The sequence below is a fragment of the Lissotriton vulgaris genome, chromosome 4_1, assembly GCF_964263255.1.
Source record: "Lissotriton vulgaris chromosome 4_1, aLisVul1.2, whole genome shotgun sequence".
NCBI lineage: Eukaryota > Metazoa > Chordata > Amphibia > Caudata > Salamandridae > Lissotriton > Lissotriton vulgaris.
The window spans coordinates 1,501,976,129-1,502,002,980 of NC_141691.1; positions in this window are offsets into that span (position 1 = coordinate 1,501,976,129).

Consider the following 26,852-nt stretch of genomic DNA (forward strand, 5'->3'; position numbering starts at 1 on the left):
CTGCAGGTTGTGCTGCAGGAGCTGGCGTTGGCAGGCCATCGTGGATTTTGCCTGTTGCCTCTGAATCTTCACCATCTGTCCCTCGAGGCCCAGGAAGACACTGCCCTCCCGTGCTGGTGCAGCAGTGGTGGTGATGGTACGGCGCCGGGCACTGCTGCTGCCGGCCTGCTGAGTGGGCTGGGGTGCCACTGGTGGGGGTGTGGTGCTGGCCGGTCCCTGAGCCCCTGCTCCCAGGACAGGTTGTACAGGTGGCAAAGCCATGGTTGTGGCAGGAGCTGGTGTAGATGGAATGGTGTCCCTTGTAGGGGAGTTCTCTGGGGAGAACTGCAAGGGGGGTGTGCTGGCCATTTGTGGGGAGTGTAGTGCATCGAAGTCTATCACCAGGTCTCCCTCCATACCTAGCCCTAGGGTGTTTCCGTCCTCCTCCTCCTCCTGGGCAGCCTGGCTGGTGCTCGGCCCTGCGAGTGCAGTGTCAGACGGTGCTGCTCCCTCTGATGACAATGTTGTTCCGCCTGATGGGGCCCCTAGGTACAAAGAAGCATTTGTAAACTGAGTGCCGATGTATTACAGTCAGTACAATTAAAGCATTCCACATGTCCTTGCATCTCCTTACACTGTGTCACACTGTTTCCTGTCTTGTGATTCTGCACTGCCATATTTTGCTAACTTCTGCTGACTACATGTACCATGATGCTTGTCTCTTGTATGTTGGTGACAGTACTGTGCTGGGGTTTGCCTTTGCATTGTGTCTAATGGGGAGGTGTCTGGTAGGGTGTGTCATGATGCGCATGCTTCTTACCTGTAGCTGTAGCTCTCGCAGAGCTGTCCAGGGTCCCAATTCCACTGACACTCTCCCTCTCAATGGTGCTGGAGACCAGTTCCTCCAGCTCGGTGAGGGGTGGCGCCGGGTTCCTGCCTCCTCCAGTGCCTCCAGCCTGCCTCTGGATCTCTGCCATCTTCCTTTTTGTGAGGCTGCAGATGTCGTAGAATCTCTTCTTGAGTTCTTCTACGGACCTGGGGGTGACACCCGCAGCATTCACCTTTTGGGCGATTTCTGCCCAGATCCTCCTCTTGGTGCTGTCTGGCACATTGAGGGACAGCTTTCCAAACAGCTGGCGGTGCACCCTCACCACCTCCTCGACCAGCACCTGAAGCTCGGTGGTGGTGAACTTCGGCTTCCTCTTCTGGGAGGACTTCTGGCTCTCGCTCTGGTCTGCCATGTTCTTCACTACAGTTGACAACCTCCTACTCCCACTGCTGCTAACTGTGAGTGTTGAGCTCAGGCTGGCTCTCCAGAAACTTCTTAATTAGCTGCACCTGCCAGGGTTGCCACTCCCTGTTTGGGTGGGGGAGGGGGAGCCACCTCATTGGCTGAATCGGCTTTTGCCGAATCGGCTTTTAACGAATCGGATATTACCGAATCGGTAAAATCCGATTCGGTATTATCCGATTCGTATTTTACAGATTCGGTTTCTTCAATGCATTCCTATGGGCTTTTTTGCCATGGGTGTGTTTTCATGGCTACGAATCTATGATTGCCGAATCGGATTTTACCGATTCGGCTTTTACCGATTCGGTGTTAGCCGATTCAGGACTATCCGAATCGGTGTTAGCCGATTCGGTAATTTCCGATTCGTTGTTAGCCGATTCGGTACTTCCCGATTCGGTCCGTGCCGATTCGGAACGTACCGATTCTCATTACCGATGCCGACCGAATCGGTATTCAATCGCTTTTTTTTCCCTACATCTCGTTTTCCGATTTCAGAATACCGATTCGGACCGCCTCGGTATTTTGAAATCGGAAAATCGCTTTTACCTACATCGGGCCCTCAGTTCCTTCAGCTAAGGCCCTCATTTAAAGTAGCCCAGAGAATGGTATGATAAACAGGACCTATTATGACATTTTCCGCGATAATGGAGAATGACCATGAGATTTTGGTACTTACATCTCCAAAATACACATGTCCTAGAAATTATCTGGCTTTTTTCCCCTGTTTACTTCCAGTAGGTTTGACCCCACAAAAGGTAACCTTTATTACTAGTAATGATAGGAATTGTCTCTGTGTAAACAGGGATGTGCTCGAAAGTTGAAATTATCCTGGCCCCTCATGACCATGGCCTAAGATTCCTGCTCAGCAGACGTGTATTCATGCGGCAAAACTTTGCTATCAAGTAGCCCAGAGGCTCATGAAACCCTGTTGTGTAAAAAGTAGTAGCTTAGGATATTTGTTAAAACAGTTGATTTATGAAGAACTTGCCCCATGACTTGTATTAAAAATATAATTGACATTGGGAAAACTGTCTGCTCTCTTCACGGTGTCTGCAACCTCAAGACCTTTGACTTGTATGAACGTTTTCCCAGAAAATGCGTAGAGTAAATTGTTCAGTAGTGCTGCCATTGAGCTGGTCAAGGTTGCAAGCCAAAGTCATAACAACCCATGTATAATCTGATTTAGCCACATAAAAGCCAGATATCTAGATTAGTAAATTGAGTAATTAAGTGTCTAAAGAGAGAGATCTGCAGATCACTAGCCCGAACAATCAGGGCATGTGTCATGACAAAGTTGGTAAAATAGATGTGATAAACCGGAATAGTAATAACATAACATTGTAAATACCTTGAGACAAGTTAAAATTATGATGTGAGTGACATAAATAGAGATTATTTCAAGAAAGCTATTTTTCCGATACTCAAAGACTTGCGCAAGAAGGTCAATTAAAAGGCTATACATAGCTCCTTAAATGAACAAACCCCAATAGACGTTAGGAGCACTGGGAGCACCAGGCTTACTCTTAAGATTAAAATGGGGTGTCAGTTGTAAAGCAATTCAGTTTTAAACAGATGGCAATAAAAAGATCTAAAACCCAACACACATTTTAATTATGCTCCTTAAAACAAAGTACAAATAACTGGAAATATTAAAGACACAACCCTTTCAAAGAATGGAATGGAAAGCACTATGGTGAAATTCAGCATAGTCAACAGAATTTTGAGAGGAATATTTTCAGCGACACCTGCTGTCCCCCAATAATATTTTTAATTATCGAAATATTTGGAGAGCCTGATTTGTTGCTGGAAGTTTCACCACAATTCAGGGGCAAAGGAAGGAATTTCCACTGGAGGTTTTTTTCTGACAGAAGTTACACATCTGATAAAGGATTCAGATATTTGGTAAAGAAGATTCAACATAATGGCAGAGGAAAATCCACCATTAAGTTGTTCAGATTTAGTAGAGGAGACAAAAAGCAACACCAGCAAAAAACACTTGTCTTATGTCTCATTCAATCAGACTTGAATCACCGTGCCTGGTTTAGGGAATTGGATTGTGAGTGTTCTCAATGTTAGAGTTTACATTGTCTTTGACTTGGAAAAGCCTTTTCTGCAGCACATAATAGCACTGGTAATAGTGTTTTTATAGTGATTTTGCGCAAAAACATAAAAATATTACTGACAAATAGGAGAACTACAAGAAAGGCAAGCATATTTTGATTGTGGGACATGAAAATATGCCACCATCGAAACACAGGTAATGCCTTTGCAATTGCAGCCTGTAGTGCACTTTAAGCTGCCATTTTGACCTGGCAAAATAAACCTTTTGCCAGACCTAAACATTCCTTTTTAATATATATGTCACTCCTAAGCAAGGCCCTAAAGGTACACAAGGCTTGGGACGTTGTGTTTAAAAAGTGGGGCAGGTGGGTTTAAATTTTACATGCTTTGGTAGTGAACAACTTCTCAATTTGTTTTTCACCACTGCATGAGGTAGAGATAACTTTGGGTTACCTTATTACATTTATTAAATGCTAACTTTGGATTAGTAGCAGATAGTGATATCATGTGTGAACTCAAATTAATTGAAATTTAAAATTCTCTTTTATTATAAAGTCCGGTTTTAAGGCACCATTTACTATCTGCTGCCAGTTTCCTGGGTCAAAAAAATGTGAATGACTCTGATGCTGGGTTTTGTGTATTCCTCCCAGGCAGTAACAACAAAAGGGGGTAGGTGCAGGCAGGATGGGCTTTCCTCTCAGGATAACTTTGGGCAGAGCTGTTCCGTGCCCTACTTACACTTTAAAAGGCTTGCCTCAAGCACCCACAAACGAATCTGACACTAGCATTTTGTCATACCAGACTTCTTGGAGCCTTGGCAGGGTGAGGAAAGAATTTTCCAGAATCAGATGAGAGGCTTGGCCAAGTTGCCAACAATCTTTCAGAGGCTAGCAAAAGGTATTAAAACCGGACCCTCGGAAAACCTCCCCAGTACACTCCTGGGCCTCTACATATTACAGAAGAAGGACTGACTGGAGCCCCGTAGGACTGCCCTGCTGCTTGAGGCCTGTCATGCTCCCCAGAGGCCTGCCCTGCTTTTACCAGAGGACTGCCCTCCTTCTTAAGAACTGCCTTAACCCCCAGAGTGATGCCCTGCTGCTTGAGGACTGCCTTGCTCTGTAAGAAGCAGTAATGGTCCTGCTCCCTTCATACCCTGATACCTGAGTGACTCCAATGGTCTGTTGCCTGACCTCCTGTCTAAGCCACCGCTGCACCACAAGCTTCATGGGTCTCCTTGCAAATTCCCAGATGACATGTAGCACTGGACCTGCCTGAGCCCTTATGGTCGCTGCTGGGGTGATTTTCTGATCCCTTAGAGGAGCCTCCCCAGGTCCTTGGCTCTTGGCTGGCATCCATTGAGTTTTTCCTGTGCAGAAAAAATAAATCCTAACGTTTTGGGCTCTTGGAGCCCTTGAACGGTGCTGTTTGCACCGAGACTCTGCCGCATGTGATAGTCATCAACACAAAGTTCCACTGAACCTGACTCTTCCCACTACATCGACCACCAGCAATAAAAAGCCATGCAAGATCTGCACTTCGCACTACAGCAACAACAGCCCAAAGTGACACCAAATGGACGCTCCTGCAATGACTGCCAGCGATGCCCAAGCAGATCTTCACACTACAATGGCAACCATCTGTGCCACCACGCATGTTCTTCATATGTCAGAGATGCCTATCCATGATGCTCTTCCTGGTCTCCCCTACAGCAAGCAGAACTCTTTGTGCCGGACTTTGAGAATATGACTTTTTTAGTGGGACTAAGCTGGCCCATGTATCCAGCCCATGCTCCATCGCAGTTGGCTTAAACTTGTAATCCGGTCTAGCACGACCAGAGGACTGCGAATGATGCTTTGTGCTTGCGGACACTATATGTACCGAAACCTTTAAAATGTTATATTTCGTGTACTACTGATTAGAGTTTTTATCATTCTGGTCACCTTTTACTCATGTAAATTTACTAAATTTTTGAAAATTGGTTTAGGATTTGGGGATTTTTATTGTGTTGTCCTTTCACTGTATAACTATTTTTGTGCTGCATGAATACTTCACACATTGCCTCTCAGTTAAGCTTGATTGCTTGTGTGTCAAGATACCAAAGGGATAAGCACATGTTAATTCAGTATATTTTGGATTGCTCTGACAAGGATTGTGGTTGTTGCTTAAGTAGGGGTCCCACCTCCCCAAAACCAATACCAACATCTCTTGCATAATTGATTTAAGTTTGTTGATTATCCTTAAACTAACTGCAATACTAAATCATATGTTTAATTAATCTACTTGAAATTAATTAAAATATTCAGTCCAGTTTTACATAATTAACCTTTAGTTAAATCAATGATCTTAATCAGTGTACTGACTGTCTCTCTGCATTAGTAATCTATGCAATAGCTACATCTGTTTAGTGGCATTAATGTTGTGTCACAAATATATATTGCCATTAATGTAGTGGAGAATTTGAGCAGATTCATCAAACATTATCAAAGTTATAAGTAATTCAAATTCTTAATTTTCTCTGGAAGATTCAACTCAATCATAACTACATTGTTGCTGTGGGCAGACTGTGGCCGAGACACAATTATAAAGCTGCTTCAGATCATCAGCCTCTTGCAAGTCAGAATCCATCAACATGTTTCCTATTCCTTTATAGAAGAGGAAGCCTTGAATTCACTCTTTCTTCTGTTGGGGGCCTCACTGACCTTATTGTTTATTGACTTCATTGAAGCTTACACCTCAGTGGTAAAGTAACAAAAGCCTTAATAATATTCTGGATAAAGAATTAGAGTTCAGTGCAACAGGAAGCTGCATATTTGCCCGGTTGGGGCCTTTTAAAAGGACCTGTCAAACACATGTCCTTAGACAATATGGTGAATGCCTCATCCTATGTAGAAGGGGTAGCCGCCTAAAATAGTAATGAGGCAGACCCACAGTATCTGAGGGGCATAAGCCTGGGCACAGTCCTTACCTTGCTTGCAGTTAAGAAAGAATGGTGACACACTGTACCTGTTGTTACCCATTAAATGTCCAATGCTATTAATCTGTAGTCAGATTAGAATGAAATGGAAGTTGTATAAAATTAGGCTAAGGTTTACTTAGGGTCCAGGTTTTTGTCAGTGACCACCTTTAATGAGGTGTGCCAGGTGCAAACAGGGACAACATACCCTATAACAGATAACGCACTGCCCTCAGAGTAGACATAAACTTGCAACTGATCTCAGGGCTGAACATTAGTGAAAGGCAGAGCGTCTGTTTAAAACAGATTCTCTGTCTTTCACAGTGCAGTAGGCACCTAATCAGCACTTCAAAGAAGGACAAAGACATCCCTCTACAGGCTGGTGCAGTGACTGAATGCACCTGCCAGCTGGGAAATGTCTGGTGGTTCAATGCCCCCTCTTGCCTCTTTAAGAGAGTGCCCCAGAGGGGAGTGTGCACCAACTAACCTCTACCTCTATGTGGCTCACAGGCAGTGAGCCTCCTGATGGTCTCTTTGCCTCTGCGCTATAATCCATAAAATAGCACAGGCACAGAGGCAAATGTTCTGTTCATTTGCATGTGGCCACCACCAAACTATTGAGTGAATGACCCCTTAAGATAGCTACAGCGCTATGTGAATTCTGGCGCTTTCTATATTACCATAGCGGCTGTACAAGCATCTGCACCCCTTTATGTAAAACTACAGCTTCCCAGGGGTGCAGCAAACAAGGGCATACCCCTGCCGGATTTAAGGTGCACTGCATATAATACAGCCCCAGGTCTGTATGAGAATACTGGTTTTCTTGTCATTAATAGTTATAACATTCTTTATCGAACCATCCCACTTTAATAGACTAATTCTAACATTTGCTATCTCTGACAATCCCAGTACTTGAATCAAGAGTCAGAAAGTAACAGGATTACGACTGACTGGTGTAGAAGAGGCAATCCCTCATACTAAACTACAGTTTTCAAAATGTGCATGGAAGCATTTGTTGTATTTGACGAAGCAGATTACTAACATACCTTCCATTTTTATTTAGTTTAGGTTCTCGTTTCACTGTTGGTGACATATGCCATCAACTTAGCTCTGCTTTCTTTTAGGAATCAGGTTGCAGGGGCCTCAGAACTACGGGAGCACTGCTGGTTTGCTGGTAACCCAGGTTGGGCATGCTAGATGCAGAGCAGGTAGGTCATCAAGGCTCTGTGCATCAAGATGGTATTCACAGTCAGGAGCAGACAGGTTGCAGGGATGATTCCAGGACAGCTGGGCCAATCACCAAGCAGGTCTCAGGGGTCCCTAAATCCCTTGACAGGTGCTTGCTTTCTGAGCAGTAGAAGTCTGGATTGGACTCTTTGTTTCAGTGTCACATGCAGGGGGTCCGGTTCCTCGGATATTGCTAAGGCACAGCTCCAGTAGATCCTGGTGCCCTCTCACTTGGTGGGGGGAAAGATCCAGTTCTCCAGAGCTGGTGTACTGCTTTTGGTTTGGTTGCTGCATTGGCGTCGCCGGGCAGTGGTACTTTGTTAAGCTGGACTCTGCGGGTTTGGTGCCTGTGGGCTGTAAAGTAATAGTTCCTCTACTCCAAGGGGATTCTCTGGTGATTGTCAAAGGGCTAGAGGTGCTACTGAGTTCTTGGAGGTCGCACAGCAGCAGGATGAGAAAGTGCATCATGACGGTCGTGTCCTTGAGGAAGCAGGCAGGGTTTCACACCATAATTCTGCAGCAGGATCTCTGTTCCTGGCTCAACACCTCTTCTTTGTCCGTGTCTTCTCTAGGTCTGTTGAATCTGAATTTTAGGGTTGAGGGGTGCCAGCTAAATATGAAATTTAGGTGTGTTACAAGACTGACAGGTAGTAGCCAATTGGCTACCCTTCTTTAGAGTGTCTATACACTTTATGTGACCACTTCCTTAGGGGAATGGGCACCACCCCGACCCTAATTGGCTAATTACATCCAACACAAGATGGAGAAATTGGAAATGTAGGGTCCACATTGGCTGCCCCAACTTAGGGACGGTACTGGCTGAACGTGAGCCCACCTCCGAATCTAACTAATTTTTCCCTCTGTCCTCCTGCTAAAAGTGTGGTCTGGATGAGGGGGTTGGCATCCTCCCCTCACTGGATAAGCCTCGGTGCATTTCAAAGGTAAATTTATGAAGAATAATTTGCGCACTACCTTTTTTAAGGATAAGTTTAAACAGTTCGATGTGCTCTTTGGGTGTGTACTCTGGTCTTGTACACTTAGATATCTACGAACTGTATACCCTACAATAGGGGACGTCCCCTCAGGTACAACTGGGCCCGTGAGGGGTGTAAAAGCTGTATTCTTGGTATAAACAACAATTCTCCGGTAAATGTTTATTTATTCATATTTATTTTTCTTCATATGAATTCATTCCATTAATGGTTTTATACAAGATATTCCTTTCAAGTTCTTAGTTCATACTCCTCATTCTCCAATGCATTTCGGGTAAAACACCCTTTTGTCAGGGAACAAAAAGCTGTAAAATAATGTAAGTAATTCTTAATACATGAGGGGACTTTGTCTGTGACTCAATAATATGGTTAGTGGTGAGAGTGAACATGGTTTAAATTGTGTCATAAATTGAGTCATAGTAAAATGAATCATGGTAAATGACTAAACGAAAACGTGCACAACTTATGGGAGTGGAGTTAGTTTACGGCTACCTGCTGTTTCAGATTTAGCTCAAATTCGCATGGTTGATGGTGTTTCCTGTTATGCGATAATAATGTAAGGTGACCCCGGTTTAATCTCAATGGGAGCATTTCCGGTACTATTTTATGAGTGCTCCTTGATACGAGGGTACTTAAATTAAATTAAACAAACAACGTTGCGGTGAAGTTAGTTCGCAGCTTCCTGCTATTTCAGATTTAGCTCAAATTCACATGTTAGACAGTGATTCGCATGGTACGTTAATATTATAAGGTAACCCTGGTTTTCCCTCACAGTGAGGGTATACGGTACTATCTTATCTGTTCTCCTCGATACGCGGGTGCTCAAATTAGACAAACAATGTTGCGGTGTCTCCTAACAACTAATGAAAGCGAGTAATTAAAAGACTATAAATGCAGTACATCAATCCTGTTAAAAATAACTACTTACGGGAGTATTCGCGCTTGGCGTGCTCCGTCGGTTTGTGGGTGATATGTTTCCTGTGTTTGTTAGTGAATTGCTAAATAGTGTGCAGGGTATAGGCATCGATGACAGACAGAGTTACTTTCTATATGGCCGCGGTTGCCATCTTGGAATGGGGTATCTTAATGAGTTTCAAATGCTAACTCCGTGGTGTGCTCTAAGTAACAACCAACTGTCTTAAGGTGAATAAGTGTGCCATAGTGTATTCAGTCATGAATCGACTGTGGGTGCATAAAAACTATATAGCAGTGGTGGGATTCATATACAGTGAGAGTTCCGTAAAGTCAAATCAAAACAGAGATGTAGGGTAAACACAAGAAAACACCTGAAAAATGGGTGAAGAATTATAAAAACTCAAATACTGAATCTGCTCTACAATACACTCATAAGTCTCTATAAGTTTTAAGAGTCAGAATTCTGTATGTGGTGCACCTGTAGCGCTAACCACAAATAAAAAGTAGTGTTATCATCAAGGTGAACAAAATAGTCGTCAATACAAACAACAAAGTCTATACAATCTGTTCACGTAGATTCGCCAGAGACTTCTATAGGTAACTATCACAATTCGCTCCACATGCTCTCGTACCCACCACCAGGGGGCCATAGAGTAGGACTTTCCAGTCTTCTAATAAGCTTCCAGACCCTACCCTGCATGCATATCCTGACTTCCAGACATTTGGACACTTATTGGGAACTGACATCCATTCCAAATCCGTGCCGGGTTTTGTGAAAGCCAGCCTGCTTATCCTTAAAGCCAGCCTACTCATGCCTGAAACTCCATTGCCCAGAATTCCCTGCTCACTGCTTTGTCTCCACCCCTGCAGGCCGAGGATGGGTGGAGGAATTCAGCTCACCTGTGGCTGGCCGCTGCTAGCCTGCTCACACCTGCTGCATGTGATTACTGTGAGCTCTTATAAGCCTCAGCTCCCTTCAGGCCAAGGTTGGTCATTGTAGCTGTTTACCGGTGAGACCGATCCTTGTTTCCAGTGCTCCCTGAGGTTTTGCTATTCTTGTTTCCAGTGTTTCCTGAGCTTTAGTTATGCCCTGCTCCTGACCTGCTGCTGTTTTCCTTGTTCCTGAATTAGCACTGCCTGCAGTGCTACCTTGACCCATGAGCCTTAGTATTCCTTGTTCCTGAACCACAGCAGTTTTCCATCTCCTGAATTAGCACTGCTTGCAGTGCTACCTTGTTTCCTGAGTTCCTGAGCTATAGCTATTCCTTGTACCTTAATTAGCACTGCCTGCAGTGCTCTTGTTTCCTGAGTTCCTGAGCTATAGTTATTCTTTTTTCCTGTTCCTGGGCTTCAGTTATTTTCTTGTTCCTGATTTGCACTGCTTGCAGTACTCTCTTGACTCCTAGTTTCCTGAGCTGTAGCTAATTCCCTGTTTCTGAACTAGCACTGCCTGCAGTGCTGCGTTGACGCCTAAAGCTTTAGTAATTTCCTGTTCCTGAACCAGCACTGCCTGGAGTGCTACCTAGACTCCTGAGCTTCAGCTCAATTCTTGTTCGTGCCTCAGCACTGCCTTCCATGCTTCTCTGTTTTCTTGATTCCTTAACCTGCACTGTTATAGTGTACTCTTGTAGCCTTCCCTTCTGTTAATCCCTTTCCAGTCCCTGCCTTTCTTCCCAATTCCTTGGTTCCAGTTCCTAGTTTGCTGTCTTTCTCTTCTGCTCTCTTGCTTCTGTTGCCTTGTATGTTTGTTACCTGCTTTCTGCCTAGTGTGCCCCGTGATTTCTTTCCTTTCCTGTTAAGCACTCCTCCTTGCTAGCTCCTTGTCTATTGTGCTTGTGTTTAGTTCTACCCCCTTGCTGGTTCTGCCTTACGTGTTCCTGTTTGAACGACAGGATCTGTGGGCACAGCTGACTACCTAGGTGGTGTTTCTTGTTCACTCTGAGTATTGTCTCTGAGTTGCATTCATAACATCACAATAGGTATAAGCTCCATAGACCCTGCCTTTGCATGCATATCCTATATGTGGGTATTTGCAGTCAGTATCTGTAACAGCAATTGTGGGTGAGAAAATTACTGAGCATCAGTCTCACCATGTGGATCTCCTGAGTGCCTTACCCCACACTCCCCTTTATAGTTAATGTTGTATAATATATATGTATTGCACTTTTGTCCTGGGTGTAGTTAGTCTGAATGCTAAATTGCCTTGTGAGTGCCCTTCCTTTCTGAGTCTTACCCATACTGTTCCCTTGTACAGGCATTACCTTTGGATCCCTTTTTTCCTATAACTCCCTGTATGATCCTGGGCAGTGCTGTACTCTTCTTCCTGTGTACGTTTTCTACCCAGTTCACAGCCCTTGCCCAAGTCCCTGACTGTGTTCCCCACATAGCCCCGGACAGTCCCTGACAGTAACAAATATATTCAATTCTGTCATTCATTCCAAATGGTTTCATAGTTTCAAGTCGTTTTATCCAATAGTTTTCTCTTTGTAAGAGATATTTGTTGTTGTCTCGCCCCTCCTCTTTGGTAATGACTTCCAAAATTAGAAATTTAAGTTGAATGACACTATGCTTATTTTCTACAAAATGACTGGCTACTTTGGATTTCAGGTTTTTGTTTCGTATGATAGATTTGTGTTCAATGAGTCTTACCAACATGTGCTTGGCCACTTGGGCATTTTAGTAAGTAGACAACATTTGTGGTGTTGCATGTCGCTGTCACTCTTCCGTTTCCTTTCCGCGGGTGTGTTATGGTGTGCCCTTTGATGGCATTATTACAATTGTGATATGGTACCGTGCCCTTCTGTGTGTTTCTCTCCTCTTTTGTAGGATTTTTCAGTATTTCTCCAATATTGCTACTTTTTTGACACCTGATGAAGGGTGTTCTACCTGAAATGCATTGGAGCATAAGGAGTATGTACTAAGAACTTGAAAGGAATATCTTGTATAAAACCATTAATGGAATGAATTCACATGAAGAAAAATAAATATGAATAAATAAACATTTACCAGAGAATTGAGGTTTATACCAAGAATACAGCTTCTACAACCCCTCACGGGGCCCTGTTGTGCCTGAGGGAACGTCCCCTATTGCAGGGTACGCAGATGAGTATTCCCAATGCTTGTACCAATCTAGTCTTGGCTAATAACAAAAGAAGGATAAGGTGGGAATCGGTCAGGTTAGACTCGGAAAAAATGGCAGCTATATACATTTTTACTTATCCCTTTTCTTGAGAAGGTCATGGAAGAGGTAAACAGACTTGCTACCACCTGGGATATTAACATGGTTGAAATAACCCACGGCGAACTAATGGTGGACCTTAACAAATTTTTCAACCCCCTCTCTAAACCCCCTGTGAATAGCACCCATAAACTTTCTTGGTTTGACAAATCCTGTTGGACCCAAGGCTGCTCTTATTGAGGCAATACGGAGTGAGAATAGACTACAAATGAAAATAAAAAGGCATCTGTATAATGTAACTATTATTCAAGCCAAACAACTCTGGGAGCGTGCTAGATGGGAAGACATTAGAGTAGCTCTACACAACAAGGATATGAAGGGCTTCAGGTACTTAGGGCCAGATGTAGGTAATTTTTATTTTCCGACCTCTTAAATACCGAGTCATACCGACTCGGTATTTCAGAGGTCGGAAAATAAAAATACCGAGATGTAGGTAATTGCAGATGTGCAATTACCGAATCGGAAACAGTCGGTAATTTCCGATGCGGTAAATACCGACCAGTTGATGCCCATGCATTCCTATGGGCTTTGAAGCCCATAGGAATGAACGGGCATTTACCGGTCGGTATTTACCACATCGGTAAATACCGATAGCCACAAGGGTGCAGGGGGTGTCACTTTGACACCCTCTGGCACCCCCAAAAGAGGCTCGGGTGCCATGTGGCAGGCATACCTGCCCTAAGGGCAGGTCTGCCTGTCATATGGCATAGGTGTGCATGCACACATGTGCATGCACACCTGAAACGGTATTTTACCATCAAGTATTATTTGATGGTAAAATACCGATTTTGTACTGCTTGTGGGACTCAGAAGAGTCCCACCTACATACCAATTTACCGGTAGACATAATGTTACCGACTCGGTATTTTACATACTCGGTAAATTTACCTATCGGTAAATTTACCGAGTCTGTAAATTACAGGGACCTACATGTCAAATTGCTTTTACCGGGTGGTAACGGCCGAATTCGGCCGTTACCACCCGGTAAAAGCCTACCTACATCTGGCCCTGTGTCTCTAACCTCCATAATTCTGCCGAGCGGTCTCAGGTAAAACCGAACATTTCTGCTTCAGCCTGGGAAATGCATTTTAAACCTCTTTATGCTAGCGACCTGGCATTAGTACCCGTGGAAACCAATCAATCTTCTGCTTCTTTGCCTCTTTTAGAGGCAATCACTTTAGCAGAGGTTCAAGGTGTAATTAAGTTACTCCCCCTTGGTAAAGCCCCAGGACTGGGTAAGATCCCTGGGGATCTGTTCAGGGAGGAACCAATGATCTGGGGTCCTTACCTCTAGATAGTATTTAATGCTATAGTGCGGGATGAAAATTCCAGATACATGGCTCGGAGCGGAAATATTTCCGATATATAAAAAGGGCTCACCCTTACTGCCCATAAACTATAGGCCAATCAGCCTGATTGATGTCACTTAGCAGTTGTTCTTGAGAATTTTACTCGAGATCATGACATACTGAGTGACTACTAAGCATGGGCGGAAAATCCGTTTCGCTCGCGGATTTTGCGGATTTTCGGTAAATTCGCAATCCGCGAGATTCGCGAATCTCCCGCAAAATCCGCAAATCCGCGAGCAGCGGATTTTATGGCTTGCTCGCACTGTTCGTGTGAGTTCACGGCTTCCCAGTACAACTTTGCGCCCCGCGAATAAGCGCTAAATTGCAGAAATACGATCTTAGCAAAACTGAAACTACTTACCAGGTTCAAAAGTTCAGGCTCATCATTAGTAGCCATTTCCTGTAGTGCTTCCTGAGGGGCCCCTCCAGAGTTCAGTTGCCTACTTGCAACTATTATGTGACCCTGCTCTGAACCTCAGAATAGTTACACATATGCCACAAAGGTCCTGAATTACAGCTAAGGGAGACAAGCAGGAGCCAGGCTGGAAGTTCAAATCCATTAATCAGCCCCTAATTCATTATTGTCAGTTGGGGCAGGGCAGGTGTTGTAACTAATTTTGCAACAATGAAAGCACTTAGCAAGTGCAAACGATCACTAATCAGGAAGCACTAAGGAAGCAGGTGCCAGCTAAAAAAATATTCTGTGACACATTAATCAGCCCCAAATTAATACAGGTCACTTGAGGCAGGGAAGGTGTGCTTTGCTTTGCCACAATAATGTACACTGACTGGACAACCAGAGGGTGCTGTGATGAAACAGAGGGTGGCATGGGTGGGCCAGAGGGTGGCATGAGTAGTCAGAGAGTGGCAGTGGTGACAGAGAGTGGCAGTGATGAAGAAGAGTGTCCCAAACAGGCTGGACACGTAGAAACAACAAGTTCGCAAAACTTGCGACCCGACAGGTAAGTTCGCGTTTGCGAAATTGTACAAAACCCTCGCGAACCGGCACAAACCCGCGCGAACACAAAAAAAAATTAATCCGCAAATTCGCGAGAATTCGCGGATTTTGCGAATTGCGAGTTCGCAAATCCGCAAAATTCGCGAACGCGAGATTCGCAAAATTCGCCCATGCTTAGTGACTACCAGGCTGGTTTCAGGAAAAAACTATCGACCATTGACCAACTTCTTAGGCTCCAACTCCTTTATTGGAAGACAGTATCAATAGAGGGTGGTAGCCTCTATTTGATATTTGTCGATTTAAAATCAGCCTTTGATATGGTACCTAGCGCCAACTTGTGGGCAGTTCTTGGTGAACTGGGAGTACCCCCAGAACTATTAGCTATGATTATTTGGCTACATTCTGGGAATTTAGCCCAGGTTAGATTTGGGAAATCAGGGGAATTGACATCACATTTCCCGGTTGACAGGGGGATAAGTCAGGGCTGCGTACTTGCTCCCACCCTGTTCTGCCTTTATGTAATGCCCTGGTCTCCCAACTAAGGCAGGTCGAGTATAGTGATGCCCCGAAATTAGATCAAAGGAAGGTGCCCGCATTGTTGTTTGCGGACAATACCTTGCTGCTATGTAAGTCCCCAATGGGGATACAGTTAATTCTAGATGGTTTTGCCCTATTCTCCGTAAACAGGGCCTTGGAAATAAACGCAACCAAGACAAAGTTTATGGTGTTTAATACGGTAAAATCATCCTGCCCGAATCCTACAATTAACGGCATACCGCTAGAAAAGGTGTCACTCTTTGACTATCTTGGGGTTACTCTCTCTGAGTCTTTTTCCTGAGGACCCCGAATAGAAAAAGCGGTTTTAAGGCTGGTGTAGTTGTCTGGTGGTATTATGAAAATTGCCAGGTCCTTAAGTTCTATGGTCCCTGGCCCTGCCACAGAGATATATAAAGTGCAGGTAAGAAACGCTGCACTATATGGGGCAAAGCTTTGGGGTCATTGTCCTATGAAGGGCCTGACTCTAACTGAGAATAAGTTTATGAGACATCTTCTGAATCTTCCGACAAGCACTCCCCTTGTTCCTCTCCGTCTTGACCTGGGCATTAGACCCATTTCTGAAGAAGCGGAACTGCGCCCATTGACTTTTTGGCGTAGAATTTGGCTGACCCCTGAGTTAGCTTCATTCAGGTCTGAGCTTTGCTCGACGCTCTGGCTAACTGGGGTAATGAAATTTTCTTGGCTTGCCTATATTAAAGATCTTTGCTAAAATTGGCCATTCTGACCTCTGGTTTAGTCCAGAGGTCTATTGTATGCAGATCTCCCGTCTTGAGCTGGTGAAATCCTATAGACAGTACAGGCTCAGGGTCATGCAAGAAAACAGCACTCTTGGTCAACTTACAATAGACTTTTTAAATCTTAAAGACCAATGCATGTTTGAACCTTTTATGGATGAAATCCAACCCGCACTGGCGAGGAAGCTATTTATACAATTAGGCTGGGCACCCTTCCTCTATTTGATTTTACAAAGAACTGGGCAAACCCGTCTGTAAATATATGCCCAGCATGTAATGGCCCCCCTGTGACAGTGATACATGTACTATTGTTTGCCCTGGGTACAGATCATTAAGAAAATATTGGCTCATCCCACTCTGTAAAAATATGGGGTTCACTCAATGTATTGCTTCTTATCGAATTTTAAAAACTGAAACAAAATATATTGTGGTTTTTGCCGTCTCTAGCTTTCTTCTCTCAATGTGGAAAAGACGCCAAAAGTTGCTGAAGAAACAATTGTAATTGTGCAATCAATCTTTTCATACCCCTTTTTTTAATGTAATGAGCCTGTGTTAGTCGATGCAATTAGTAAATAATTCCTTTTTTAATTTTTATTGAGAGCTATTGTAATGCATTTGTATCTTTCTTTTTAAAAATTTTTTTTTATTGGGTTCAGTTCAAAGCCACATACAAAAAAGATACAAAGCAATCATAACTTAGCCAGAAATCGTATATACAGACACGCTTATGGTGCAAATACATAGTCAATGACATCTAAAAAAACATAAGTGAAGTAGAAAAAAAGAAAATGAAGGCAATACCAAAAATAAAAAGCCATAACAAAGCAGTACCATCATATATAACTTAGAAAAAAGTCATTCTTGTGGGTCTAAGTGGTCTATCATTGCCTGCCAAATTTTGCACCCCTTTTGCATTTTCCTAAGTGATTCAATCCAATAAAGATTAAATTCTAAATGAAAAACATTATAAAACTTTGCCCGCCACATTTCATATACAGGTGTTTCTGGTTTCAGCCACACTGAGGAAATACATAAGCGAGCTACCGCCATAGCCATAAATATAACATATCTGTTTTCATGATAGCCCGGAAACGGATCGGTGTCATTAGATAGACCAAAAATAATCATCTCTCTTGAAATAGCCACGTCACATTTTGTAATATGAGCTAGAAATTTTTCTATAGATATAAAAAAAGGTTTTAACACTGAGCAATCTGAAAATATATGCACGATATCTGCCTGATCAGATTGACACGTAAAACATTTCCCATTATAGGCATTACCCCAAATCAACATTTTAAATGGTGTATGATAGAGATTAAATAACGTTTTATAATGCTGTGAGTATAAATTGGCAGACAATATAATTTTAGCAGCTGTATTAATTGACTCTTGAAGGGGTACTACAGATGTACCCAGTCTAATACACCATTTAGACTCCTGTAACCCCATGTCGTCCTGTTGTAGATTCAACAAATGATTATATAAAGTCCCTATACGCGATGGTTTTTTAAGTATTTCAATAAAATCATTTGGACATAACGGTAGGACATTTGGATGTTTAAGGATATAGTCACGTATTTGTAAATACTTAAAGAAATCGTGTTGGGAGAGAGTGTATATATCTTTTAACTCCTGAAATGAACCAATTGTACCATCCTTGACCATAGTACCTAGAGATATCATGCCTTTTTCCCCCCATGTTCACATAGTGCGATCCCAAAATATTGAAGGGAGCAATTCTGTAGAATTATATGGAGTATAAAAATTAATGCGTCCTAAAGAAATAAGCTTCCGAATTGATCGCCATCCTTTAAAGGCAGACAATACTAATTTGTATCTTTCTGATGTGTTATTATTTGACTTTTATGGTCTTTTATGGCCAAAATAAAGTTTATAAATGGAAATGGCATTTCAAAGGTGGCATCACTTTTGATTCTTCCTGTCCTGGAATTCTATTCCTGCCTCAATGAGGTTTGAAGCACATCCACCTAGGGTAGGCATTGTTCCTGGCCTCTGGGAGCATAGGCTTTCACTCTCACTAGGTCAGAAACATGTCTAGTGGGGGCAGGCTGGCAGAGTCCATTTAGAATCCACACTAGTAGCTGGTAGATTTTCAGGGGATCCTCTAAGGTGTTCTGTGTGCATTTGTTAATAAATCCAACACTGGTGTCAGTGAGGATTAATTAAGAAGAGATGTTTGGTATCAAACATCTTAGGGTACACTGAAGTCCTCATGAAGCTGGGGAACTCGTAATGATGAGTGTTCAGCCCATGTATTCTCTATGGCTTCCGTATGCAGTTACAATATCCATGAATGGGTTAAGATATTGTAGGGTCGTATCTGCTCAGGCAGATATGACCACACATGTGATATAGTGCACCCTGTCTTAGGGCAGCAAGGCCTGCAGTAGGGGTGACTTACCTATACCTCATGCAGTGTCTGTGGGCATGACACACAGGGATGTGTGCGATGTCAACTCTTCAGTTTTCTCTGTATCAAGACATGCGGCCTGCAATGGCAGTTTGCATGGTGTGGGTGATAAAGGTCCCTAGGATGGCACAATGTGTACTGCTGCCCTAGAGGTCCTCTTCAGTACCAATGTCCTTGGTACCAGGGGTACAAATTACTAGGGACTTATATGATGGCTGAAGTCGTGCCAGTTGTGTTACCGTTTTAGGAAAGAGCTCCTGCACTGGGAACCTGGCTAGCAGAGACCCAGTGCACTTTCAGTCAAAATCATATCATGTTCCAGGTAAAAGGTTGGGGCCTAACCATGTCTCAAGAGGCACTTTCCTACAATTGTGTTTAGACAATATGATTGGTCTTTTCACGTAATCATTTTTTGTGCCTCCACAAAGACGGAGTTCCTGATGGAATTGTTAGAAAGTGTTGGAGGGGTAGATTCTTCTGTCTTATCTGTCAGGATTATGATGGCATCCTCTGTCTTCTAGATCAATCACCTTTATCAGAATCATCTCCCACTTAGCTCAGGGCCAAGGACACAGAAAGATTTTTCATGCCTTCAGTTGCCTTAAAGAAAACTGTTGCTCTGCTCCTTCTTTGACCCAATGAAACAACAGAACATGGTATGCCACAGGCCCTCATTACGAGTGGCCTAGTAAGTTGTGTAATATTTATTGCACCTGAAAAAAATCCGACTCTGCAGAGTCAGAATTTACCAGGTGCGTAAAATGGCACTCAATTACGAGTTTTCCGGCAATCACATATGGATTTAGGACATTGCCAAACCAAATCTGCATGTTCCATTGAACACCTGACACTTTCCCCCAAGAAACACTGCTGATGTTTATCACAAAACTCATAATTGTGATATGTGTGGTAACTACAGTTATTGTGTTGTTTCCAAGTAAAGGGACGGGGGCTAGTTTAAAGAGGTCCAGCATACAAACCCAAAGTGTACAGCATGAAACCTAGGTATGATGTTCCTCTAAGTCAAAGTGAACAGAAAATGCAAGATATAATTGGTAGGATAAAATGGGCAACATTGTCCAAACGATGTTAAAGATAAGGGGGTAATTCCTTCCTTCGGAACTAGGGCTCTCCACACCTAGCGAGCTAGATGTAATGCTTCATCATATGAGCCTGCCCCTCATTTAACCTGAAGCTTCACTTAGAGCATGGTGCGGAGCATGGTTTCATGACCTGGTCTTATATGGAATGCACATACATAGGTAATCATGGTGTTGTATGAACAGACTTATGAGATACATGTAGTGTTTTTAATGTTTGTAATCTTTTTCTCACCTTACGTCTAGGTTAATACTTGAACATGTGGTAGATAGTGTTCCCCTCACCACGCTGTATATATAGCATTTTTTCTGGTCCTGAAGAAGTGCCTTGATCCTCCTGACACCCATGGCACAAAACATGTTGACCGATTGAGAGCAGGGCATACTTAGCTAGATACATAGCCTTTGGTTCTTTGCCACTCTCCATTTTTAACCCCTTCGATGCTGATGACGGAGCGGTTCCGTCATCAGCATCGTTTGGGCTGTGCTGATGACGGAACTGCTCCGTCATCAGTACAGCCCTGGGGGGGAGCGCTGGCACTCCCCCCCTGGGGCATCGATCTTGGTCTCTTTAGCAGGGGTGGCAGCGGAAGACTTTCTGCTGCCACCCCCTGGCCCCCCGACGCTTCCTGGTGATGTCAGCACGCACAGCGCGCGCCGACGTCATCAGGAAGCGCTGGACGCGCTGGAATCCATTTCATTCCAGCGCATCCAGGAGACAATCAATCAATCAATCAATCATGGCATTTATATCGCGCACTACTCACCCGGAAGGGTCTCAAGGCGCATGGGGAGGGGGGTCTGCTACTGCTCGAACAGCCAGGTCTTGAGCTGTTTCCTGAAGGCGAGGTGGTCCTGGGTCAGCCGCAGGTGGACGGGCAGGGAGTTCCATGTCTTAGCCGCTAGGTAGGAGAAGGATCTCCCTCCGGCGGTGGCTCTCTGGATACGAGGCATGACGGCGAGGGCGAGGTTCGCCGATCGCAGCTGGCGGGTGGGCGTGTAAAAGGTCAGGCGGTCGTTGAGGTACCTAGGGCCCAGGTCGTGGAGGGATTTGTGTGCGTGGGTGAGGAGTCTGAATGTGATCCTCTTGTTGACAGGGAGCCAGTGTAGGTCTCTCAGGTGGCTCGAGATGTGGCTGCGTCGGGGGATGTCCAGGATGAGTCGGGCGGAGGCGTTCTGGATGCGCTGGAGTCTCTTCTGAAGCTTGGCTGTTGTTCCGGCGTAGAGGGTGTTTCCATAGTCCAGTTTGCTGGTGATGAGGGCCTGGGTGACCGTCTTCCTTGTCTCGGTCGGAATCCATTGGAAGATCTTGTGGAGCATGTGGAGTGTGTGGAAGCAAGATGAGGAGACGGCATTGACTTGTCTTGTTATCGATAGGGAGGAGTCCAGGATGATGCCCAAGTTGCGTGCGTGGTCTGTTGGCTTGGGTGTGGCGCCTAGGGCTGGGGGCCACCAGGAGTCGTCCCATGCGGAGGGCGATGGTCCCAGGGTGAGGACTTCTGTCTTGTCCGTGTTCAACTTTAGGCAGCTGTTGTTCATCCATTCGGCGATGTCTTTCATCCCTTCGTGGAGGCTTGCTTTGGCGGTGTCGGGGTCTTTGGTGAGGGAGAGGATCAGCTGGGTGTCATCGGCGTTGGAAATGATGTTCAGGTTTGTGTTTGCTGCTCCACTGGGGCGGGGGGCCTTTTTTCTGTGCCTTGAGGCATCGGGGGAGAGGAAACTTTGTTTCCTCTCCCCTGATGTCCCAATACAGGGCATTCCTGGTGCACGATCGCACACAGCGCCGCGATCGTGCACCAGGAATGCCCCACTAGACACCAGGGATTGCGTATGTGTGTTTGTTTATGTGCAGGAAGTGACCCCTTGGGCAAGGGTCGCTTCCATTTTGGGGCCAAATAATTTTTCAGACTTTTCTGCCCCCCCTGGGGCAGAATGGCCATTTTTTTGGCCGATCTGCACCCGGGGGGGGGGCAAAAAAGCCCACTAGACACCAGGGATTTGTTTATAATTGTGAAGGAATCGACCCCTTGGGGAAGGGTCACTTCCTAGTGGCCCATATTCTTTTTTTAGACTTTTCTGCCCCCCCTGGGGGCAGGCGGCCATTTTTTGGGCCGCATCTGGACCCAGGGGGGGCAGAAAAGCCCACTAGACACCAGGTTTTTAATTATATTTATGAAGGAAGCGACCCCTTGGGCAAGGGTCGCTTCCTTAGGGGGATACATTATTTTTCAGACTTTTCTGCCCCCCCTCGGGCAGATCGGCCGTTTTTTTGGCCGATCTGCACCCAGGGGGGGGGGGCAGAAAAGCCCACTAGACACCAGGGATTTGTTTATAATTATAAAGGAAGCAACCCCTTAAGGAAGGGTCGCTTCCTAGTGGCCCATCATTTTTTTTAGACTTGTCTGCCCCCCCTGGGGGCAGATCAGCCATTTTTTGGTTCGCATCTGGACCCAGGGGGGGGGGCAGAAAAGCCCACTAGACACCAGGGATTTGTTTATAATTATAAAGGGAGTGACCCTTGGGGAAGGGTCGCTTCCTAGTGGCCCATAATTTTTTTTATCCTGGGAAAGAAATTGCAGTGGATGAGTCTTTGCTTTTGTTCAAGGGCCGCTTTGTTTTTCGGCAATACATTCCTAGTAAGAGGGCACGCTATGGAATTAAGCTTTATATGCTGTGTGACAGTGAGACTGGATATGTCTATAATTTTAGGGTGTACACTGGTAAGGAATCCAGGATTAACCCCCCTGGTTGTCCATTGACTTTTGGAGTGACTGAGAAGACTGTGTGGGAACTTGGTCGTGGATTTTTTAACCAAGGCCATCGATTGTATGTCGATAACTTCCACACTGGTGTGCGGTTGCTCATGGAATTGGCCAAAGTGGACACTGTTGCTTGTGGCACAAACCGCTCAAACTGTAAAGGTTTCCCAAATTAACTTGTTTGTCGAAAGCTTGCTCGGGGACAGTACAGTGCATTGCGTTGTGAGGAGCTTCTAGCTGTGAAGTTTTCAGACAGGAGAGATGTCTACATGTTGACTACAATACATGATGAAAGCACTGAAGCGGTGACTGTTTGGGGTCAGGTTGCAGAAGTGCACAAACCTGTGTGGAAATTGCACTATAATGAGTACATGGGTGGTGTTGACAGAGTAGATCAGAGGGTGGAACCGTATGCTGCTCTTCGTAAGGCTTACATTTGGTACAAGAAGTTGGCTATACATCTTTTCCACTTGGCAACCTTTAATGCTTTTGCTGTGTTCCAGAAATCTTGTCCCCAGTCAAAGATGACTTTTGTAAAGATTCAGGAGTCTGTAATAGGGAGCCTTGTTTTAGTGGAACAGGCAAGTGTTCCTAGAGTTGGAGTGGTGGAGGATGTTGCCAGATTGAAAGATCGCCACTTTCCTGATCAAATTCCTCCTACAACTTCAAAAGACTTTCCCAGTGGGAGATGTAGAGTCTGTTGGCGAAGAGGTTTACGGAAGGAGGTTCGTATGTACTGCCCCAACTGCCCTTCAACCCTGGGCTGTGTGTTCCTGCTTGTTTTAGATTGTACCACACGCAAAAGAATTTTTGGGAGCATCCATGAGTGGTAAAGTGAACTGGTTGGTCTTTATTCTTTAAAACTTACTGTTCAGTTTCTAAGTTGGAATTTGTGTAGTCTTTTTAGATTTAGTTGTTGAGTTAGTAGATTTGTATCAATTTGCAATTTGTTTTTGTTTCTCTTTTATTTAAAAAAAAAACTAAAGTATGATGTTGGTTTGCGTGTAGTGTCCATTGTCTGACGGTGTGCATGGTTTGGCGCTTGGCTGCCGGTGTCTGTGAACTGGTGCTTGTCTGGCGGTGTCTGTGGACTGGTGCTTGGCTGGCAGTGTGCGTGGTCTGGTCTTTGGTTGGCGGTGTGCGTGCTCTTGCTCTTTCCTGGTGTTGTGTTTGGATTTGTCCTTGGCTGATGTTGTGCGTGGAGTGGCGCTTGGCTGGTGGTGTGTGCGAAGTGGCACTTGGCTGGTGGTGTGCGTGGAGTGATACTTGGCTGTCTGTGCATGGAGTGGTGCTTGGCTGGCGGTGTGTGTGGAGTGGTGCTTGGCTGGATGTTGTGCGTGGAGTGGTACTTGGCTGTCTGTGCGCTGAGTGGTGCTTGACTGGTGGTGTGTGTGGAGTGGCGCTTGGCTGGATGGTGTGCGTGGAGTGGTACGTGGCTGTCTGTGCACAGAGTGGTGCTTGGCTGGTGTTGTGTTTGTGGAGTGGCGCTTGGCTGGTGGTGTGTGTGGAGTGGCGCTTGGCTGGTGGTGTGCGTGGAGTGGTACTTGGCTGTCTGTGCACGGAGTGGTGTTTGGCTGGTGGTGTGTTTAGAGTGGCGCTTGGCTTCCGGTGTGCGTGGAGTGAAGCTTGGCTGTTGGTGTTCACTGAGTGGTGTTTGGCTGGCGGTGTGCATGGTCTGGTGCTTGGATGGTGGTGTGCGTGGAGTGGCACTTGGCTGGCGGTGTGTGTGGAGTTTCGCTTGGCTGGATGGTGTGCGTGGAGTGGTACTTGGCTGTCTGTGCACGGAGTGGAGCTTGGCTGGCGGTGTGTGTGGAGTGGCGCTTGGCTTGTGGTGTGCGTGGAGTGGTGCTTGGCTGGTGGTGTGTGTGGAGTGGTACTTGGCTGTCGGTGCGCGCTTAGTGGTGTTTGGCTGGTGGTGTGCCTGGTCTGGTGCTTGGATGGTGGTGTAGGTGGACTGGCGCTCGGCTGGTGGTGTGTGAGTAGTTACTTTCTGTTGGTCACTACACACACTGCTAGTTGAGTAACACTCCATGCAGTCCATCATTTTGTGTAGTTGCAGTGTCAGAAATGTGGGCGTGTGAAAGTGATGGGCCCTTGAATAGCGCTGTCTGCTTGTGTGAGTGTTGAAATGTGATGGGTCTGCGGCTGGCGGTGTGAATGTATTGTATGTGCCTGATCAAAGAAGAGAGTGAGGACTGGATAAGCTAGTCCGGATCCCCGATTTATATATGATATATCAATAAGAACTAGCTAGAGATGCGAGACTCCTAAATGATGCACGCAACTACAAACGTTTAAGATCAGACCCCACAGACGAGTTGAGAAATACCATCAATGATCTCTTAAAAAATGCCTGTGATATGGAACAAATCTCGAAACAAGAGGCAGACTACTTACGTACAAAAAATGCCAAAACCCCCTTTTTCTACATAGTGCCAAAAGTGCACAAAGGGGTCATACCACCACCCGGCAGACCCATCGTATCTGGCATACAATCCCTACTGGAACCACTTTCATGATTCTGTGATTTCTTCCTTAACCCGTTGGTGCAAAAGACACTGTCATACATTAAGGATACGAAACACTTGCTCAATATCATAAAGGACATCAACTTTGATCCTACAACGCAAATTCTGGTTGGACTTGAAATCGAAAGTTTATATACTAGTCTCCCCCAAGATGCCACTTTACAGGTTCTACACGACGTTCTATTGGAAACTCAATGGGAACACCAAACCCCAATAAGCTTCATTATGGACTGCGCCACTCTAGCACTGAAAAGGAACTTTTTTGAATATGAAGGCACATTCTACCTACAGACAAACGGTACTTCCATGGGGAGTGTTTTTGCCCCCAGCGTGGCTGGACTAAATGTCCACCACTTTGAACGGACCCATATCCATGGACCTACCAACCAGTACATCACCAACATCAAAATATGGCACTGTTATATTGATGACATCCTCATCATCTGGGAAGGCGACCAAACATCACTCGACAACTTCCTCCTATGGATCAATAACCCTGACGCCTACCTACGCTTCACATGTTCCAGCAGCCATGACGAACTGCCTTTTCTGGACCTCAACATCAAGGCTGAGGGCGGTGGCCTCACCACAAAAACCTTCTACAAACCGACAGCCAGGAACTCCCTCCTCAGGTTCGACAGTTTCCATCCGAGACCCCTGAGGGAGAACCTGCCCTACGGGCAATTTTTGCGCATCAGACGCAACTGCAGCAATACCCAGGACTATAAATCACAATCAACAGCCTTAGTCCACAAACTAAAGGACAGAGGATACCCCACCAGAATCATACAAAAAACCTGCAAACGGGCACGCAACTAGAACCGAGAAGCCCTCCTTGAGACCAACATAAAACCCCAGAGGAACCACAACTAACATGTGTCACCACATACAATACTGTGTCAAACCAGGTGTCCAGCATCATCAATAAAAATTGGAGAATCATCAATTCAGGCTCCAGGAAATGGAAAAAACCACGATTCGCATACAAGAGAGCAAAAAACCTAAAAGACCAACTTGTATCAACCAGACCAAAGCCAGAGAATCACACAGCACAGAACACCATTGTCAATGCCTGGGGCCTCCCAAAACTAACTGGCCACCAACCATGCAATAACTGCAGTGTCTGTCACCTTACTTCCCCCTCAAAATCCCTCTCATTGGAACCCGGGAAAATCTGGATACAACGGCAGTTCACTAGATGCGATCTCCGATATGTTGGGATGACCACACGGAAAGTTAGAACCAGGATGACAGAACACAGGAGTACCATCAGATGTGGAAAAAACATTAGCAGATTAACACACCATTTTCTGACTCACAACCACACCCCGAATGACTTCACATGGACTGTGATTGAACAGTTCGAAACAAGGGAAATGAATGACAAATTTCTCCTTTCCAAAGAACAACGCTGGATATACCGCCTTTCCACCCACTTTGAGGGCCTGAACGACTCAATACCATGGGATTCCCTCACTCCATGAGTAACCTGCCCTACCAGCTACACACTGGCTCAATGCCAGGCTCACCCTTCTGTGCAGGGTGTCCCTACCTCTACCCCATTTCTTCGCAGAACAGTGCTCCCAGCACACCAAATTAATAAAGGAGTTATGTAAACCTAACATACTCCCTCGACACACCACACATGTAGTTGTTAACAATAATGTGGCTACTCTCCCTTCACCATGAGTGCAAAATCGGCATCTCAACTTCGTGCGCACGTGCAGCAATAAAAGGACATGCGACATGCCCCTTTGTCATAACGCACATGCGCTA